Genomic DNA, 14,867 nt, shown 5'->3' on the forward strand with positions numbered 1-14,867 from the left:
CCCTCTAATGTGAAATTGATGGGTAGGTGGATCATATGAAGATATTAATTAGTAGCAGAGGTCTTGAGGGAGTGTTTTCCATTGGATATCAAGTGGCACCCTAAACTCAATGTTTTCTATCTTCGTTCTTAGGTTCTCGTTCTCTTTTACGAACTCTACAAGCTCTATAAAATGCCTCACAGAGCACCTCATATGAAAAGGAACCTTATATTCATTTTTTCTAGCATGTCTATCAGATTTTAATTGCCTAGTCTTCTTAACATATTTGGCCTTTTCAGCCTCTGGCAACTTTTCCCACACCTTCAATTCATATTTTATTCTATGTTTTAGCCTCATTTTCTTATATTTATCTTCATTTTCCTTAAGAAAGTCCTTCTTGAAAAGATTTAACGCATTCACCATCTTCCTTATCTTAAACAATCAAGTCTCACTATCAATAGTTTATAATAAACACTAGTCACAACAACAAAGGTCAAACAAAATCATACCAATATGGTATATTTTTCTCAAAAAATAAAATGAAAGAAATGATCTCTAATTCCCACACCATTATTCAATAGTTAACAGTGAATTTTGCATTGCATGGAACATAGGAAGATTACTATGTAACCCAATTTGATGAGACTATGAAACAATCATTTCCAAAAGTGTAGAGAAGGAAAGGCATAAGCTAGAAGATGTAACCAAATTTTTCAAAATGCAATCATAACTTGTCAAGAGTCAAGAAAGTAGCTGCACAAAATAAGCCTCCAATTACACACCAACATTTAAAAAAGTCAAACCATAACAATTGAAGTTCAAATCAGGAGGGAAATTAGATCTTAATGTAAACAGTCACCATAAGATCATAATGGGTGGAAACATGAAGGCCACATTGTGGCCACCACAATGTCAAGTACAAAGAGTCCAACTAATAGAGCACAAGAAATAAGAAGCAACATACCTGCTTAGGGGTATACATGTAAGCTTTCATAGTAAAACTACATAAATTGCATACTATTTCTCAACAGACATAGGACTAAACCAATACAGGCTATGAAATACAAAAATTAAAACTATTGGGAATAAAACTAGCATTAAATATTTCATCAATTCCACTTTACATGATTTTTTCCTCGCAGTTAGTTGCAACCCTAGTATAACATAATGAACTTGGTCTACAAGAGAGGGAAGTCATCCAAGTTAAAGACCTTGAAAAAAGCAGCATCATCTAATCATCATATTCCTTGTTAATTACTGTCACCATTTCGTGACTTTACCTTACAATCTAAGTTGCAGAACATGGGCAGCAATTTTCCATAATAACAAAATAATGCAGTACAATTATGTCTATATTTAATTAAAAAAATTTGTTGATTTATTTTATTAAGATTATTGAGGAATTGATTATCATGAAAGTGACCCAGATAACTAATCACACCCATAAAGGAATAAATACTTAAGGAAGCTAAGAAGAGGAATAAACACCTTAGTCAAGTGTGACTAGAGAGAGCGAGAGAGAAGCTACTACCACCGTGAATACAAACACATCCACAAACTAACATTGATAGACCCACTGTCGAGAAAATCGAGACAAATCTGACAGCCAAAGCTACTGGAGAACAACAAAATCACAAATGAGAATGCTACAGCCATATTGTGATGATGACACTATGATGGCAAGATAGCAATGGAGGCTCACAAAACTCAGACGACACACGACGGCAAAGACCAGAAAGATAAAGCACTTAAGGGCGGCAGAGAGATAAAGCACAACTTAAATGGGGGAAAGGACATTTTTTTTTAATTTAAATTAAGGGCAAAACCATCATTTCCTCAAATTTCCTAATGACAAAAGGATCCCTAGGGACTTAAGGGAAATTATATCATTTCATGGGACCAATCTATCAATTAGCTAATTTAAAGGGACTTTACTGTCATTTTTCTAAAATTTAATACCTAATATACATACATACATACATACATACATACATATAAAGAAGGAAGCGAGGAAGAAAATGTGACATATATATATATATATATAGATCCTAATGATGCAACACAAACAGGATGTGATTTTTTTCAAAGAATGAAAAAGGTACACCAAGAGAAAATATTATACATATATATATTAGGAGTCCCACATCGATTAGGAATAAAAGAAGAGCCTCCACTTTAACTATAAATACTCCTGTTTGATAGGATTAGTCATTTGACTTCAAAATTAAACTAAAGCTAACCCTAATACAATATGGGGCCAACCCTAAGTCATCTCCCAAGGAATGGTTCTAGCTTAATCAAAGGCTATCTAGTGAAATAAATCATCTAAAGTTATGAAAATTTGATTACTTAGTTACCTAACTAATTATCTAGTGAATTAAATTAGAAAACTAAACTTAATTGTGAAGGGAATGGACTTAGTTACCTAAGTCATCTTCCTTGGTTGAAAAATGTGTTTACTTAAAACAACTATCTCAAGTAACCTAGTTTCACCAATTCAATTCCCTAAGTGCTATTACAAGCCTCTTCGGTAACCTCACTAGCTTAGCTCAAGAACTAACAAAGTGTTTAGTTAAAATTCATTCCTAAATGCCATTACCCAAAATTGTACCTAAGCTCAAAATTTGAAACTCAAGCAACTCATCAAGTATTTACCACACAATTACATACTAGGCTAACACAAGTCATTCACTAATTGAAATCACATATTACAATGCAAAATCACTAAGTAGATGAAATTTCCAGTAACAAAAGGACATGAAATTCAAGTAAACAATCTTGTTACAATACTAAGAATTACAACCAATCATGAAATTAAAGTCAAATTGAATTAAAATCAACCATAGTGATAGTATTCTAATGAAATTAAAACAAGATGAAGAAATAGTTAAGCTTAGCCAAGTGAAGACTTCAAAGTTCCTCTTCCATCAAATCCTCCCTAGGATTCCATGGAGAATTTAGCTCAAAAAGATCAAAACCAGCTTACTTCTCTAAGAACTAGACATAACCAAGTAGAACTTCATGGAAATGGTGGAGTCAAGCTTCAAATCTCCTTGCAAGTGGCAGGGATAGGTTTATCCAACTGAGAGGAATGAAATAGTGGTGGTTTTGTGGAGGTTTGATGGCTGAATGTGGAGTTATGGGTGCTGAAAAAATGAAGAAAGTAGAGAGAAGGTGAAGAAAATGAAGAACAAGATGAACTAGAGAGAAAGAATGGAAGAGATGAGTAAAATGTGAGTGTTAGATCTGATATTAGAGTGAAATGGGACTTGCATCAGGTTTGGTTAAAGATGACCACTAATTAAAATAAAAGAAAATAAAATAAAAAAGAATTTTAGGGCCTTATCATACTTGCTAGGTGGCATCCTTCTATTGACTTGTAGATGATTCTAATGTGTGGTAAATTAATCCCATGCATTATCCACATTTTAAGTTGATCTAGACCACCCAATTAAGAAGAAAAACGTCCATAATGCATCAGCTTTAACCCCATGGGCAATTGACTTCATTTGCCCAATTAATACACAAGTCATATGTTACTTATGTCATTAAAATTACATAATTCAATTAAATAACATGTGACGTTATAAAATATAATTAAATTCATAATTAGAATTGAGAATTTATTAAAATAACTAATTTCTAAGATGAATAAAATTATATAAAAATTTTTACATAAGGCAAACCGAAAACTAGGTCAAACTATAATACTGAAGAAAGTGTTGACTTCTTATTTAATTACTCCCAAACTAAATGAATTTTAAAAATATAATTAAACCACTCATCTTCTAGACATACAATTTAATTATTTTGATTTTTCTTGTATAGTTTCTCAAAAGTTTTTTTTTTGGATTAAAATACCCCTAGTGTACTAAACCCAGACACTTGAAAAAATTTTCAAATCTAATACAATATGTGTGCACTTTGGATAATAAAACCTTAATAAATGGTCCTAATTGACATAGATAAATGTGTAACAAATGTGTTCTATCAGTTCTCCCATACTTATCTTTTGTACTCCTGGCAAAATTAAGTGAAAAAAGTCCCAAAAGAAACACTAAAACAAAGAACAAGAGAAAAACAATGTTTAAAGTTACTAAATTACTAGCTCAAGAACTTCTACAAATTATTAATCAATATGGAAATAATTAAGAAATAATTATGCATATCACAAATAAACTTTTACTAAGAATCAATGTCAAAGAGTAGGCTTCAGTAGGTTAGGTGTTTGTTCTCATCACTCAAAGTGTATAAGGTATTTAATTTTCACTCAAATTTCCTTAGGACAAACCCTACTATACGTTTGTAATCTTTTTACATCTCTACTGCTAAATTAGCATTTACAATTAAGAATCAAGTGGACTTTATTAGGTTGTAATGTGGGTAATGAAATGATGTATAAGGAATGCATGTGTGGAAAATAAGGTTAGCATCAAGACAATGCTATGGCCAAGATATATCCCCTAATATGCAAAGCGCAACCTAATTTAATTGAGTAATGATATAAAATAATGAAATAAATGGAAGGAAAATGAGCTAGGCAATCTTTTTTTTTTCCTTTTTCACCTTCTTTTCTTCTTCTTTTGTTTTTTTCCAGCAACTTTGTTACTTATTATTTTTCATATATATATATATATATATATTCAAATCTTTCTTTGCTTTTCTTTTTCTTTTGGTTCTTCCTAACTCTTTGAAAAAATAAAGGAAATGATAGATATAATGGTGTGACGATGGAGGATAAAAAGTAATGGATAAAAAAATGACAATAGACATCCGCTTCTTTGATCTAAGACATGCAATGCATATTAAAAAGATATAAAAGTATAACATGCATTCCTTAAGGAAAAATAGGTTGAATATTTATTTTTGAAAGAATCAAACCAAAAGCTCAAAATGGCAAGCAAAGGATAAACAATAATAATAGGGTTGGCTATTTAGCTCTTGGTTATTTTTGTGAATGCCATCTTTCATTTCCTATTTAGGAAGTGCAAGATATGTGGTCTTGATTAAGAAATGAAATAAATTCTAGAGGGTAACATCACTAAGGAACTAATCATACATGAGTGTTTGGCTTCTTCCATCAAAGGTTAATGTGCCACTCTAATTAATTAATTTAAGGTAAAAGAATGTTTACTTTACACCTATTCAATCTTAAAAATTACCACATCTCATGCATCTAAGTATCCATTTAAAGAGTTAGGTCATTAAGTAACTTCAAACAAAACAAAACAAAGCACAATTTTTTTTTAATTTTTTCAAAACTAAAGCAGAGAAAACAACATGTTTATGTCTCTCCCTCACACTTTAATCTTACATTGTTCTCAATGTATATATAGACTACTGACATGGTGAAATCAATAATGAATGCATAACAAAAGTGTGGTGCAGATTTTTTTTCAAACGCAAAACAAAGAAACCAAATCAAGTAAATAAACTCTAATTTTCCTACTAAGTTGATCTTCCTGAGAATTGAACTATACCAATCATCAAATATATCAATCAAAGCAAGGTAACATTTCAAGGTTAGAGAGATACAACCTTATCATGTGTTGAACCCTAGTTTTGATGATTACAAAATAAAAAGAAATTTTATATGTTTCAGGCTTTCTTAACTAAAACCAAGTTAATTGGCTTTATGTTAAATCTGACTAAGTAAAAGCTTATACAGAACAAAAGGTATGCCATCTTGATAGTCAAGTATTTGACTTAATTATAATCTTTGTGCTTGAAGTTGTCTTGTTAAAGAATATTTCTAAGTGTTGATAACAACGATACTGAAAGCCTTAACACTAGTGTTACCTCTGTTATCTTCACTATTCTATTGATTCATGTTTCATATAACACCGGTCCTACTCATTTTAACACTAGTGTTACCCTTTTAAACCTATGCAATTGAGTCTCTCTTATTCAAACCTATTTCCTTATACTGGTACTATCTTTTCAACATTGATCTTATTCTTCATTTATCCTTGGTTAAGTTATGTCAACACCCATGTTACTTGGTTAGCACCTGTACTAAGTTTTATTCAAATTTATGAAACACCTATGCTAACACCTTAACATTAATACTGTCCTTTCTTCTATCCTGTGAAGAGATTTGATTGATACCACTACTACAGAAAGAAGAATAAATGACAGGTCTTATTGAACGGTTGTAAAAATAACTATATAATAAAGAGTAATATTAGACAATTCAAATTATAACCATCCAATATATGTATAATAACTATCCAATAAAGAGTAATATTAGATGATTCAAATTATAACCGTCCAATATATTACATATATTGGACGATTATTAATAGAACCATCCAATATATGTTTAAATTTTATTTTTTTTTTAAAAAACATGTTGGATGGTTATTTATTATAACTGTCCAATAAGCTCTCATTATATTAAACGGTTATAAAAATAACTGTCCAATATAGGCATTTTATATCAGCTCCTTCCCTTTGTTTCTGTCATTTGCTCTCGACCAAACCCAAAAAAGTTGCTCTTGGTGTTGTCTTTGGACCCCTTCATTGTGGTTACTCTCTTCTCTTCCTCTCCCATTTCTTCATAACCGATGAGCTTTGGTCGTTAATCTACTGTGGTTTGTTCCTCTCCCCAAGCCTCCCTCTTGTCTATTTCCTTTCCACATGCATCATTTGGTAAGGCAATGAGACTCTTCTTCTCATTTGTTCCAAATCTCTTGTTTGCTCTCTGAACGATTCAAGCTAGTTTTTGCTTTTGATTATTGTCTAGATTACATTGGGCTTGTTTGATTTTTGATAATGCTTTGGTTTGTGAGATTACATTATATAGATTTTGGGTTGTTATTGTCACACTTAAGGTGTTTGATAGAATGTTTGATACAAAAAAATAACCTTTGGCCAAAACCCACATGAATTTGAAGCTATGGGTAACTTGAAACTACATGTTAGACTAATGATATATGATTAGATGGGAGTTATATTTAGTTTTTATTTTTATTTAAATTAATGGTATATTTTTTTTGTATTTTTTATTGGAACAAAATTTAACTAGTTTGATTGAAAATTATTTATCATTTGATTCTTTAATTGATGGTTGAGTTGTATATGAAGTTTCATAGTGATTGAAATTGTGTATGAGTATTTTTAGCTTACTCAAAATTGTTACTCATGTGAAACTTTTAACTTTAAATAGCATATGATTTTATTGATGATGATGATGATGAGTTGTGATTGAAATGAGGGCAAAAGGCCTTATAAAGTTTCATTTTTATGTTGTTATATTGTCAAATTTTGTTTGACATTAATAGTTGGGCATTTTAAGGGCCCTTTCATTTAAGCTTTGAGCACATTAGCCCTAGCAAGATAGATAGTTGCACTATGGCCTAGCCATTTGGTCAAATTCTTGAGGTATATATTATTTTTATTCCTTAACTTTGGCTCACAATTATTTCATTAACCTATACTTATTTTCATTTAAGGCGAGCACGATTGTTTTTTCAAGGAAAATAGCCCTGGTAGACATAAAGTGGCAAGAGGCGTGTGTTTAATATCCCTGAGGAAATTGCCATACACAATATGCTAATGTTTATAGACTATTTGCAAGGGTTGATTCTTGAATCTATTGATGCCAACTACCCATTGCCCATTCCTACCTTAGATGCATTCACTGTTAGAAAAGCAAATGGCAACTTTATTGCATGGCCTAAGGTTTGCTTCAGTGTAGAAGATGAAGCACAAAATCAACAATAGGTATGCTAGTTACCTATTTATGTATATATTACCTATATTGATCTCTAACTATATAATTGGTGTGTAATCCAAGGGAAAGGGCATCACTAGATAATCGGGCCAATTATCTAAGGTTGATAAAGTTGTGTCAAACTAACTACTAAAAAACCTACCAGAGTGCACTTGAGGCATATGCATAGTTGTTTGTTGATTCTATAGTGCTTATCGCTTTGACCAGAGCATGTACGGTAGAGAACAACAGGGTGTGATTAGGGTTGAAATGGTCAATGAAGTCCTCAAGTGCGTTTCAATCAACCAAAATGTGGTTCATTTTTATATAAGGTACATATTGATTATATGACTTTTTATTATATTTTAAATGTAATATAATATAATAATTTGTTTATTTTTTCATTTAAGTACCTATATGAAAATTTTATCATCCTTAGTGATCTTGTGTCAAAATTTGTCTTTGTCTGTCCTTATGATATCTCTACTCATCACAACATCATCACCAAGGTATGGCATAACCAAGCTCAAACATTAGCAAAGTACTTTGAGACAAAGAACTCTACTGTGGGAACGTTATTTCTGGTACCTTATGTACATGGGTGAGTTCAGTGGTATCTTGATTAATTTAATTTATCTTGTCATTTTAAATTTCATGACACATGCTTTCAAATTATTTTAAGAGCTACTGGATGTTGATTGGCATTATGCCAATTACTGTTAAAACTATAAAGTTTTACTATCTAGATTTTGCTAGTGGGCAGCCAGATAATAGACTAGACATGATGAAATTATTTAATTTGTAAGTTTATATTTTGATTAATATTTATATATTTTTTCATTTTAAATTTCTAATTTCAACTTATTTTTTTTTCTTATTAGACCTATGGTGCTTTATCACACCTAAAAGAACTTGCTTGTACCATCAAAGTATAAGTCATATGATTTAGCCTACTCTAATTGGAAGATAATAAAGGTACTTATCATTACTAATTTTAACAATCAATTTTAATTTTCTAATTAATTCAATAACATGTTTATTGGTTTTTCTATGCAGTGCCCACGACAAATAGCATATAGCGAGGATTGTGGATATTGCATCGTGAGATTTCTTGAAGACATAATCACTCATGAGGTGGCTGTAATCCTCGCTATGTATGTTATTTAGATTCAATTATATGTAATTATGAATTTTAATTTGTTGAAGTAATTAAGTTTATTGTCATATTACATTATTGTAGTATTATCCCATTTATACTATGAAGAATTCAAGGATCATCACATTAATGAAGTTATTGAGGAATGGTATGAGTAAATTTCCAACTGTGGGCCAAACATAAATGAATTGCACATTTTTAATTTAGTTTTTCTCATTTAGATTTTATAATTTAGAATAATTTTGGTTTAGTATAGCAAACAACTTTGTTTTACTTAGTATTATGTTGAGTAATTGTATAGGAAATAAATTTTTTTTATTTTAATAAAATTGCTGGTTTACTATAATTGAATTTAGTTTAGTATAATTATGGATTGGATTGAATTGGATTGGACTAATATATATTTACATCATATTATTGCAGGGGCTGCAAGAAATATAGCCAGTGTATTTAAAAAAATCAATATATAACGCCCATATTGGGCTGTTATGATCAGAACCGTCCAATATTGGATAGTACATTGGATGGTTATCATGATAACCATCTAATATAATTTATATATTGGATGGTTATGGTAAATAACCGTCCAATATGCTCTACATAGCCCCATTTAGTCTGACAGTATATTGGATGAGTATTTGAACCATCTAATATTATAATATTGGATGGTTCTAATAACTATCCAATATTTATTTTATCAATATATGACAATGTCATATTAGACAGTTATAGGTAAAAAGAACTATTCAATATTCTCTTTTTTGTGGTAGTGTATGTTACTTCAGTCTCATTTCCTTTTAACACCAGTGCAAAATAATCTTTTTAGAAATATTCTAATTTTTTCAAAAATATCAAAAATCTTCATCTTTTACATATTTGATTACACTAGTACTATAAATATGACACATGTGCTATAACCTTCTTTCTGTGTCTGATCATCACTTTAACAGCAGTGCTAGAACATAGTAACACCGGTGTATAATGAATCTTTGTGCTCTATTTTTCGTATCTCTTTTGAAGGTCATTAGAACTTATTTTTAATTCTTTTCATCCAAGATCAAATGTTTGCACTCCATATCTTTACTAGATAATATTTAAACACAATTATTTCCTTGAAGTTTTTTTTGGTTGCTCAATTTTGTTTTTGATCACCGAGCTTGCTTTCTATTATACCAAAAAGTATAAGCTTCAACCACTTTTGTTAGAAGCATTTAATGTTTTTAGCCATTACTGTACAAAAAAGGAAGTCTCTGTCGTAAAGCACTGTTTCATTAGCTAATCCACCGGAGAACCTCAGAGAAGCTCGGATATTTGTGGAAACTCAATGCTAGAAGGAAATAGATCACAAGCAACCTCCAATGGAAATATTTATGAGTCTAACGGATCATTTATGATTCTCAACTATAAATAAACTCATTCATAAAACTTGAGAAAGGAGAGGAACAATAAGAATAACATAATATTCTGCATTTATTTGAGCATCAAAGTTTACCTACCTTTTATGTATCATTTGTTAATAGAGAGCTCCATTGATTATATATCTACTTTAAAAGAGAGTTTAAAAGCAATAGTAGTTCATTCTTGAACTTACTTTATTTATCCCTATTTTACATCTTCAAAACAGAGAAACTTAAGCTCGGGGAGTGATAGAACACATTTGTTACCCACTTTTATTTGTCAATTAAGACCATTTTATTAATGATTTATCACCTTCAAGTGCACACATTGCATTAGATTTGGAACTTTGCTTAAGTTTCTAGGTTCAGTGCACTAGGGGCATTTTGGTCCAAAAAATGAACTTTTGAGAAAATGTACAAGAAAAATTGACAAATTTCATTTTATGTCCAGTTGATGAATGGTGAAATTATATTTTTAAAATTCATTTTAGTTTGGGAGTAATTAAATAAAAAAGTCAACACTTTCTCAAGTGTCTTAGTTTGTCCTAGTTTTTGGTTTGCCTTTGTGTGAAAATTTTTATATAATTTTGTGCAGCCTGAAACTTGGTTAATTTAATAAATTCTCCCTTCTAATTATGAATTTAATTCTGGACATGAATTAGATTTTGTTATATCATATGCTATTTAATTGAATTATGTGATTTATGTGACATAGGTGGCATGTGACTTGTGCATCAATTGGGCAATTGAGGTCAACACTCCTTGAGGTCAATGGCTGATGGTTTGCACGTGAATTATGATTATTTTGAGGGATTAAATCAGCCAAAATGATGTGGATGACACATGGGAAATTAGGCACACATTGGAATCATCTACAAACCAATAGGAAGTTGCCACCTTGCAAGTGTGACAAGACTCCCATTTACATTTTAATTTCTTTTTTCCTTATTTTAATTAAGCTTCAGCTGATGGAGACACCAAGGAGCATACCATTTTAAGCCCCAAATGGGATCCAACACATATCTCATTCATCTTACACATTCTCTCTCTCTTATTCATAGTGTTCTTCATTTTCTCTCTTTTGTTCTTCATTTTCCAGCACCCTAACCTCCATTTTCAGCCACCAAACCTCCACAAAACTCATACCATTCTTCTCCTCTCTTCATTTTCGTTCCATCCCTTCCATTTTCACAAGGATTGAAGCTCATTTCCATCATTCAAGAGCTATGGAGTTTGGCCTTCACAAGCAATCACTAGGGTTCTTGAAGATGAAGATTGGCTAAGTTTCTTTGTGGAATCCTAGAGAGATGAAGATGGAGGATGAGTCTTGAGCTTCAAATTGGCCAAGTTCTTTTGTTTCCTATCCTCTTCTCTTTTTACTAGATGGTTAGATTCCTTAATCTAGGGTTTAATCATCTTAGCTTATAAATTCTAATTTGAATTTGATGTTGATGTAAAGAGAGAGGATTGTTTCATTTAATTTCTTCCTTGGACAGCCATGACTGAATTTTACCACTCTTTGTTTGGCACATAATCTTGTGTTTTTCAATTAGTGAATTTCTTGTGTTAATATTGCATAATCTTGTGGTGTTAATGCTTGTGTTGTTGAGTAGCTTGACATAATCTTGTGGTTGCTCAATTTATGTGTTTGACCATGGCTGTTGAGAGAGATTTTGAGTGAATCACTTAGCTAATATCTTCACCAATTGGTTAATTGAACTAGAGACTTTAATCTAAGACCTAGGGAGGTTAGCTAATTAGGTTAATTGGCTTAGGATAATTTTCTTAAGTCATGACAGCTTTAGTCAAGAGGAAAGGGAAGCTAAACTTAGCCTAATCATGAGAAGATAATGAGTCCAAAATCAACTAATCTCTAGGGTTCCATTATTGTAAAAAGGGAAGTTCATTTCACTCACTTTCACTAGCATTTTAATTACTTGCACATTAGGTAATTAGTTTAGATAATTAGCTAGGTAACTAAATTCCTACAAACTTTGGTTGATTTATTTCACTAGATAACTTTCAATTAGACTTAAAACCATTCTTTGGGAGATGACCTAGGGTTGGCTCTATATTGCATTAGGGTTAGCTTTAGTGTAATTTTGAGGATAAGCGACTAATTTCCTATCAAAATTTTGGCGCCGTTGCCGGGGAATGGTTTTAGTTTAATTCTAAGGTTGTTTAGTACTTAATTTACATTTTTAGTGTTCCTGGAAAATTTTTTGAAAAATTATAAAAATTATGTTTTGTGTTTATTTTAGTGTTTTTTGTGTGTTTTGAGTGTTTTTATTCTGTTTTGAAAAAGAAAAAAAATTAGTGCAATTTTCGTTGGTTTGGTGTAGAGCTGAAAATACTTTGTTTCAGTGTCTCTATCTGAAATTGAAAAATTAACTGGGAATGAGTCTGAGGGAATTTGAACTTGAAATTTATTTCATTGAAAGCTCTATATCTTAGCTTCACTTTAAAATTGTTTTGGTCAAATTTGGACGTGGGAAGTGTCCTGTGGAAATTTTACAATCTAACAAGGTCCAGGGAGTCATTACAGAGGATTCCCAAAACCCTGTTTCAACTTTGAGTTAGCATATCTTCCTCTTTGTGCGTTCAAATTGATTGATTCCAGTTTCATTTTTCTTATCGCTGTCTTATCTTTGTTTCTTGTGTTTAGGATTTTCTTCAATTTTTCCATTTTCCTATTTGAAAGTTTGTTAGAAGCTCTGAAGGTCTTCTGGACGAAATCCTGTTTCTCCAGACCTGAGGACCAACTTGTGAAAAATTCTGGGAACGATTGGGAAGGATTTTTAATCTGAAAGTTTTATATAATTTTCCTGTATATCTCTTGTGTTTCTCATAAAATTTTCAGGGGAATTTATCATGTGGATTTGCTGCTAGAAAATTCACAAGTTCACTATCTCCAGAGAGCCTACTGTGCGAATTCCAGAATTGCCAAAGCTTCTTGATTGAGCATTTCTAACTCTCTTTCTACTTGTTTGGTGTTATTTTTTTTCATTTTGTTGCTATTGAGTATATTAAAAAAAAAAAAAAATATTTCTCTTGCTTTTGTGTGTTTTGAATTGTTTCGTGTTGATTTGCATTTTAGTTTAGCTTGTTCTTTGTTCTTAATTTTCTTGAGCTTGATTAGTGCATGACCCGAAGAAAACATACCTCTTTTGTTGAATTAGATCCAGAAATTGAAAGGACTATTTCTAGATTGAGAAGATCACAACCTATTCTTGATTCTCATTTGGTTTGTAATTCAACAATGGAAGGTATCTTAGGACATGAGCATGTGCATAATGAGGGCCATGGGAATGGGAATGAGAATTTGCATGATGATGGCCATGTTAATAATGAATTTGAAGGCTTGCATAACCCTAGAGAGGAGAGGAGCATTAGGCAATTAACTCAACCTAATTGGCATGATAATCCTTATGGCTTATATGTTCCTCCTACTAATGTTCAATTTGAAATTAAATCCTCTTTGATTAATGCATTGCCTAAATTTCATGGGTTACCGGAGAGGATTGCCATAGGTTTTTGCATACTCTCCTATTGGTTTGTGATACTATGAAGCCTATGCATGTAAATGTTGATGATGTTCAAGCTAAGGCTTTTGTATTTTCTCTTGAAGGTTTAGCAAAGGAGTGGTATTTCAACTACCCTTCTTATGTGAAAGTAAGCACATGGGCCGAGCTAAGAAGACTCTTCTTAGATAAATTCTTTCCAAATTCCAAGGTCACCAATTTGAGGAAGCAAATCTATGGGGTCCAACAAGGAGAGGATGAGAGTCTCTATGAGTATTGGACTAGATTCCAAGGCCTTTTGGCTAAATGCCCACACCATCAAATTTCTAGTGAGAATTTAGTCCAATATTTCTATGAGGGCTTGATTCCAAGAGACAAAGTTAACATTGATGCCGCTAGTGGTGGATGCTTGATTGACCTCACTTCCTTAAAGGCTTGGGAACTAATTGACAAGATGGCTTCAAGTGGTGCTCAATACTCTACAAGGGAAAAGAGAAATGTGAATATGGTAGGTTCCTCAATTCTTAATGATTCATATGTGGACTTGCTAGCTGCCAAGATTGGGAGAATGTTGGCTCCACAAATATCTCAAGTGAGCAATGTAAGTACTTCTCAAGCACTTGTCCCTTATTCTTGTACTTTTTGTGACTCACCTATGCATGTAGAAAGCAATTGTCCTATTAAGTTTGAACAAGTAAATGCTATCTACAATGGAAAACAATCCTATGGTGGGAGGCAAGGGCAAGGAGCTTATTCTAATACTTACAACCCTTCATGGAGAGACCATCCTAATTTCTCCTATTCAAATCCAAATGTGGCTTTACAAGACAATCAACAAAGAGGATCCTATCAAAACACCTTTGGCCGTGACCCTCCACCTCATTTGTCTCAAGGTAGCTCTTCTCAAAGCTACAATCCAAGTGGTAATTCTCTTTCACCTTCTTCTAATTCTTATAGTGATAGGAGGCTTGTTCCAATTGAGAGTTCTTCTAATTCGAACTCTTCTAATGATGTGAATGTGTTACGTAAGCAGTTGATTGAAATGAACTCCTTGTATAAAAACATGTATGATGGCTTAGGGAACAAGGTAGAGAGTATGG

The 14,867-nt window shown here is 31.9% G+C and overlaps 1 non-coding gene across 1 annotated transcript; it reads right to left on the reverse strand.

Annotated features, from left to right (window-relative positions):
• Positions 1–13,984: 13,984 nt before the first annotated feature.
• LOC129310226 (small nucleolar RNA R71) lies at positions 13,985–14,091 on the reverse strand. The gene has a single exon (XR_008593063.1). It is a non-coding gene; the product is annotated as a small nucleolar RNA R71 (small nucleolar RNA).
• Positions 14,092–14,867: the final 776 nt, after the last annotated feature.

Source organism: Prosopis cineraria, unplaced genomic scaffold (assembly GCF_029017545.1).
Source record: "Prosopis cineraria cultivar Desert tree isolate PC_DT_omini unplaced genomic scaffold, ASM2901754v1 PC4, whole genome shotgun sequence".
Taxonomy (NCBI): Eukaryota; Viridiplantae; Streptophyta; class Magnoliopsida; order Fabales; family Fabaceae; genus Prosopis; species Prosopis cineraria.